We start from the raw sequence: 6171 nt of genomic DNA, 5'->3' as shown, positions 1-6171 counted from the left end.
GCAGCGCGGAGGCACGGGCTTCGTGTGTGGATCTCCCCCGGAGTGGGGGCGGCACGGCACGGCGTGACGAGTTATGAAAGAGATGGAGCGAACGAAGAGCTCACACCGAACACACACACACACACCCTGAACGCACAAACCGACACGGAACAGATCCGCAGTGTTCAAAGCCCCGTGTGGCGGAGTCTCTGCATTTTGTTTTTACCACAGGAAGTGACTTCTAACTTAAACAGTTACAAGACAGTGCTGAGTTCCAACTGTGTGCGTGTGTATGCGTGCGTGCGTCCCAGGCGAAACACCTTGGTATGGTTGTTGGATCCATCCCAGTACAAAAGTCCAGAGAGAACCTGAAGGTCCTAAAGGAGGGCAGAACCATGGAGCTGCGGCCCAAAAACTCAAGCGCCCTGCGATCCCGCTCCGCTCCTCTTCCCTTCGGGTTGCACCGAGGGCCCGTCTCTGAAGTTCCTCTCGGGTTTCGCTCCTTTCGGCCCATTTGGTCTCTGACTGTCATGCGCCTCTTCTGGCTCCGGTCGCCGAATCCGCGTATTTCAGAAGCCCGGAGGAAGACATGCCTAAACGCATCTCACGTGGCGCCGGGGGCTGCTGAACGCTTGGCCCTCGGAACCGTCACGGGGATCCGACACGGCTGGGCAAACGCGCAGCTGTGACGCCCGCAACACGCCAGGCGTTGAACCCACGTTTACCACGTTTCACACTGTGGGCCGGCGGGAACACGCTCGCCACGGCTCGGTTGGACTGCGGGCTCCGTACGTGACCGTTACGCAAACTCAGGGCCGTGTTTCCCTCACGCCCTCGGTGAGACCCGGGTCCCCCAGGACTTCCTGCGGCGCCTGGGTCGCGACCCGCAGGGGGCCCTGGGAGCAAAGGAGCCTTTCCTCATGCGGGGAGGTCAACTTTGACCGTGAAGTTCGCTGTGCTCAGTCACACTCACTCTGACTCCAGGCCCTGTTCCTTGTGTTCCTTTTGTGGTCAATGAGCTGCGCTGTTGGGTAAATAGACCGCGGTTTGATGTCTTTTACTGGCAGAAGACAGGAATTCCACAGCAGTGGACTTTCAGAGGGGTGGAGCTCAGGACGAGTCCAGATCCTTTTTCCACAGCGCTTATCTTTCACACTTATCTCTTCATGCCGATGCTGAACAGTTACACGACTGTTAGAGCCGCACTGGAACAGCACCAGAACAGCACTGGTCCTACTGAAAGGGGGTTGAGAGTTTTCCAGCAGTATTGGACCGCTCTCTGAACACTTATGCACCGGTAGCGGAGCGCTCTGGACCAGTATTACAGTATCGGAGCAAGTAGTGAACCCGTATTGGATCAGAACTTGAAGAGTATTGGAGGAGTATTATCAGTGGTAGCTGTTTGCTTTTGTCGCGCGGTGGGGAGTGGGGTCCAAACCCAGCTGCATCTCCACAGTGTGTAAAATTTAACCTCAAGAGCTCCCTGCGCTCGAGTGTTTGTGCGTATCAAAGTGCAGAGCGTGTAGATACGACAAGTTATTACCTTCCACCCGATGCAAACACACACAGTCGATAGGTGGGTTTGCTCCCCCCCCCCGGGGTCACACACTTCTTCCAGTGAGGCCAAACACCCCGAACTGAGGAGCTCTGGAAATGAGTGCAGCAGGAACTTCATTCCACCGAGTGGCTCCGACCTGGACTTTCAAACCTGTAACCCTCAGCCTCATAAATGAACGGAGACGGGAGTGTGTTTACGCAGAACGACTACCTGACGGTGCTACTGTGCAGCAAAGAGGCTGCAGACCAATAAATGCAGGTGCACTTTGATTTCTGGTGCCCAGGTGGGTGTTGGGTCTTGGCCCTTTAGGGGAACTCACGTACAGTTTGTTCGACAACACGGTGCGGGTGCTCGGGTGCCCTCTGAGGCCTAGAGGGGCCCTCGGGGACTAGAAGCCCCGCTCCGTCTGGAAGGGAGGAACACCGGGCAGCCAGTCACAGGACCACGCGCAACGCGGGTTCAGCCAATCAGGCTTCGGCTTTTCCGAGCGCCTTTTGGCAGCGCCTACGAACCCCCGTTCCAGAGTCACGCACCCACACTTCCTGTGTCTCACAGGCCCTCTGTGCAGCGAATATCAATTAGTGCCAACTGCGGTCCCACTGAGTGTGTGTGTGTGTGTGTTTGTTTGTTTAGTGGGAAACACACCGAGGCTGTAGACCTCACTACACCCCAGGGAACGCGCAGGACTGCTGGTACCCGTGTGAAAAAGGTGACGATTCACAGCTCTCTGGGGATAGGGTTTGAGTCCGCCAGTTGTAGCACCTCAGGACATGGTGTACGTACACACACACACACACACACACACACACACACAGTGACGGCTGTGGTCTCTGATGGTTAAGTGTCGCAGGACGACCGCACTGGATGGTTCGTGCTCACAGGTCTCCGGTGTCAGAAGCAGCCCGTGTCATTGGCGTGTTTGCGTGTCCTCTGTGTGACACGGTGCAGCAGGGCTCCTCCTTCCCTGAAAGAAGCCTTAAGAGAAACGTCACTGCGCTCGAACCGCCGCGTGACGGTCAGTCCCGCACGCTTCCTCCGGGCACGTGGAGCCGAGGACGGTCCTGACCGCGGGACGAAAACCCCACGCGTACCACACCCAGATTCGCCGCCCTCCCCGACGTGGGTTTTTCCACCTGGTGGCGTGTTTCTGTTGGACAAACCCATGTAGGCAGCAGTGACTAGAGTCCCTGTTGCACAACACGCCTCGCAGAGGTGTGCGCGCTCTGGAGTTCCAACTGTTCGACATGCGACCGCAACAATGGAACACGAACCGCTGCGACGGTGGAGACTCTCAGTCGTACCTCAGTGTGTTTATTTTTATATTTAAAGCTCTGTTGGCTGCCCCTGGACTGGTGTGTGTGGGGTGTTAAGGATCAGGGCTCCTGTCACTATCAGGAGTAGCACAGAGAGGACAACACCACCCCCTGCCGGTGATCACGTCCACCGTTGGGGGAGGGGTCCTTCACGCACATCTCTGCAGCGGTGCTACTGCCCTCATCACCAGCAGAGCACGCGGCACCCTAACGCACACATACAGATGTTCAATGGGTCTGGATCTGACCATGTGCAGGATGTTGGTTGAGAAACGAGGAAGTGCGAACAGACTGCGAACATGGTGAAGTTCAGGGGGTGTGGTAATAAATACAGTGAAACAGAGTAGCCAGCATGTGGAGGAAAAAACTGAAAAAGTAACTGAAACGGTACCCTGTTTTTACCGTGGGAAGGAGCGGAGCTCATCGAGTCGTCATCCCCTGGACACCGTGTTACAGTGGGTCAGTGTATTGCCGCAGGCCAGAGGTGCGCGGGTTCGAGAGCTCAACAGCACCCCGTCATGTAGCCGTGTGACCCCTCCACCCCCCAACCACACCGCTCTTTTACTGCTTCTTCAAGTGATGGTGCTGTCAGTCACTGCACAGTGGTTTTACCGTGTCATGAGTACTTCTCCGCGGTATGCGGCTGAGGCACCTGGAAAACATGATGTAACGAGAGTAATAATAACAACGTGGCATCACAGCGGGTTTGCGGTAAATCCTGGTAAGTGGAGTCGGTCCTGCTGTGAGACACATCCCAACCTGAAGGAAGGCAAGAGACCCATTGGACCTTACGGTCTTTACCAGCATTTACCGGTGTACACCAGTGTGTACTCAGCAACTTTTTTCACAGCTGTGATTATTGTCCAGCTGTGTACCGCGCTCTGTGCTCACAGCACACAGGTGAACACACACACGTTGACCCCAGGAGCTCCTCCCGTGACCCCATATATGAGTATACTGTATTTTTCTTTTTCTTACAGATCAGAATGGATCACCGACCCACCCAAGGGTGGCTGGGTCCCCACGGTCTTACTCGACAGGAATAAATTTCACCGTTCGTCATCATTTCCGATAATTAAAATCTTTATTCGGTAAATAAATTAGTCCTAGAAACTTCCATGCAAACAATTAAAATTTAAAACGAAACAAAATCAATAAGACCAACTAATATAAAGACAGCATGGCAGAACCTTTAAAACACTAAAAGACATACCCCAAGGCTTAAAACCATACTTAATAAATAATTAAAGGAAAACTTACCCGCTAACCTTCACCGGTCAAGAGGGGCGGACCCCTGGCCTGTTCCCACGGTGTTACCACACACACACACACAGCTTACCTACCGTTTTTGGGTGATTCCCTTTTCACAACACGTCTCCCCATTGTTGTTTTAGTAGAGTAGGTGAATGATAAAGTACATATACAGAGTTAAAACACAACATACACCACACAAAAATAAATCTACGTTACACTAAAGTCAACAGATAAACAATAAATAAAAAATACAAACACACCCCACATGTAGCCATTTATAGGTGACTACGTAAGTGCAATCAGTGCTGTAAATTTTTAAAATAGTGCAAAATGAATAAAACGCGCCATAAAAATTTGAAACCCTGCATCTAACGTAAAACACAACACACCACAAAACACAGCACTTACATTCACCAAAAATAGGGGTTACGGTGTTTTGCAAGTGGGGGGGGGCGCAGCGGGTTGGTCCGAATCTTGCTCTCCGGTGGGCCTGGGGTTCGAGTCCCGCTTGGGGTGCCTTGCGACGGACCGGCGTCCCGTCCTGGGTGCGTCCCCTCCCCCTCCGGCCTTGCGCCCTGCGTTGCTGGGTTAGACTCCGGCTCCCCGCGACCCCATCTGGGACAAGTGGTTCAGATGGTGTGTGTGTGTGCGCGCGCGTGTGTGTGTTTTGTAAGTGCGAAAAGTATGAGTATACTGTATATGCTGTGTATTGTGCAAGTACTTGTCAATAGGAGGCAAAGGACAAAGATGCTCAGCACATCTGTCCTACATGTGGACCTGCTCTCCACGTCCTCCATCTATGGGAGCTGGCAAGACATGTGAGCTGATTTCCTGCACAAACCTGGTAACTGAAGGCCTCGTGAAAGAACTAGTGGTCCAACTGGCAGTAGGAAGGTTCGTCCAGATCTGCGACCAAACACGTGGCGCTGGAATCGCGCGCAGAGCGGAATCTCCTGGCTGCAGTTCCCACCGCGTCCAGCAGGTGGAGACAAACGACGTTTTTTGAAACGTTTACGACGCAACACGCGCGACTTCCGAAAACACAGGTCTTGAGCGCACTTTACATTTGTTTATTTACTTACTTCGATCCAAGACACCTCTAATAATATAGAATTTAATTATTCTCTTGTTAATGAGAACCCGAACTCCTTTCTTCATTGTCGTAGTACACAGACCGTCCACTGGGACATTTTTACCTGGATCTGACAGTTTTCTGCCAAAGCAAAACAACACAGTGTTAATATACTTATTTGTTTATACGGCTGGGTAGTTTTACTTGAGCATTTTTTAAGGGTGAGTACCTTGCTCAAGGGTATAACAGCAGGAGGGGGGATTGGAACCTATGACCTTCGGGTCCTAAGGTAGGAGATCGAACCACTGCGCTACCATGTGGAGGACAAAGTGTTTAAGTCTCCCCCACTGGAAAAAAGTGACATTTGATTTGCAAGACAGCGACAGTGTATTATGAAATATGTTGACACCCTTCTGGAAGTTACTAGAAAGTGCTACGTGATCATACCTGTGATGAATTGTGACCTTTTGACCCTGAACTCTCCTCTGTGTACAATGACATGATAAATGCCTTTTCTCGGTGTATCTCTATTGCTATGCTGTTTTCACCCTCTGCTTTGTATAAAACTGACTAAAACACACCTTTACTCATGTGACTCCTTCAGCTGCGTCGACATGTACGGCCAAAATTGGGGAACTAAAGATGACATTGTTATGGGGAAGAGAGGTAGGTGTGTGTGTGTGTGTGTGTGTGTGTGTAAAAAGATCTCCACTGTACATTTACAATCAAGATGGACTCACGGGGTGGAGTAGAGCAGTGGGTTGGACCACAGTCCTGCTCTCCGGTGGGTCTGGGGTTTGAGTCCCGTTTTGGGTGCCTTGCAATGGACTGGCGTCCCATCCTGGGTGTGTCCCTTCCCCCTCCAGCCTTATGCTCTTTGTGGCCGGGTTAGGCTCTGGCTCCCCGCGACCCCGTATGGGACAAGCGGTTCAGACAATGTGTGTGTGAGAGATCAACATGGAATCCAGCTCTGCTGTAGCGTAGTAATTCTGCAC

Source organism: Scleropages formosus, chromosome 10 (assembly GCF_900964775.1).
Source record: "Scleropages formosus chromosome 10, fSclFor1.1, whole genome shotgun sequence".
NCBI lineage: Eukaryota > Metazoa > Chordata > Actinopteri > Osteoglossiformes > Osteoglossidae > Scleropages > Scleropages formosus.
This window is presented reverse-complemented; position numbering follows the sequence as displayed.